The sequence below is a fragment of the Oncorhynchus gorbuscha genome, unplaced genomic scaffold (genome assembly GCF_021184085.1).
Source record: "Oncorhynchus gorbuscha isolate QuinsamMale2020 ecotype Even-year unplaced genomic scaffold, OgorEven_v1.0 Un_scaffold_982, whole genome shotgun sequence".
In the NCBI taxonomy this organism is placed as follows: Eukaryota; Metazoa; Chordata; class Actinopteri; order Salmoniformes; family Salmonidae; genus Oncorhynchus; species Oncorhynchus gorbuscha.
In genome coordinates this window covers 41399-42500 of record NW_025745905.1, presented here as the reverse complement: position 1 = coordinate 42500, position 1102 = coordinate 41399, and positions in this window count along the sequence as shown.

Sequence of the window (1102 nt, the reverse complement as noted above, 5' to 3'; positions counted from 1 at the left end):
AGCCAGTCAGTATACAGTAGTCCTCTATTAGAGGTGATTATCTCTACTAACCAGTCAGTATACAGTAGTCCTCTATTAGAGGTGATTATCTCTACTAGCCAGTCAGTATACAGTAGTCCTCTATTAGAGGTGATTATCTCTACTAGCCAGTCAGTATACAGTAGTCCCCTATCAGAGGTGATTATCTCTACTAACCAGTCAGTATACAGTAGTCCCCTATCAGAGGTGATTATCTCTACAACCAGTCAGTATACAGTAGTCCTCTATTAGAGGTGATTATCTCTACTAGCCAGTCAGTATACAGTAGTCCCCTATCAGAGGTGATTATCTCTACTAACCAGTCAGTATACAGTAGTCCCCTATCAGAGGTGATTATCTCTACTAGCCAGTCAGTATACAGTAGTCCTCTATTAGAGGTGATTATCTCTACTAACCAGTCAGTATACAGTAGTCCCCTATCAGAGGTGATTATCTCTACTAACCAGTCAGTATACAGTAGTCCTCTATTAGAGGTGATTATCTCTACTAACCAGTCAGTATACAGTAGTCCTCTATTAGAGGTGATTATCTCTACTAACCAGTCAGTATACAGTAGTCCTCTATTAGAGGTGATTATCTCTACTAGCCAGTCAGTATACAGTAGTCCCCTATTAGAGGTGATTATTATGGCAGTTATATGTTGTGTCCCAAATGGCACCCTTTTCCCAATATAGTGCAGAGACCGTGGTTCTGGTCAACAGTAGTGTACTACATAGGGAATAGGGTGTGATTTAGGGTTGAGTTCTAACCTGGAAGGACAGTGTTATCAGCCCTCTGAGACAACATGTGATATCTGCTGCTGGTTGAAAGCCCATTGATCGCAGGAAGGTTTTATGACAGCCTTGTGTTGCTGTTATGGTAGAACCATTGATTTTACTGCTGAAGTAAAACACAAGCCGTTGTAAAACCAACTCAGGCCATTTATTTTTTTACCTTTATTTAACTGGGCAACAGCGATGAAAGTTTCCCCAAGTAGAGGATCATCATTTGTCTGTTGGAGCAGAAAGACGGTCAGTTGTTTATTCTGAGGGAGAGAAGTGACTGAACCAATACAGGGACGTGT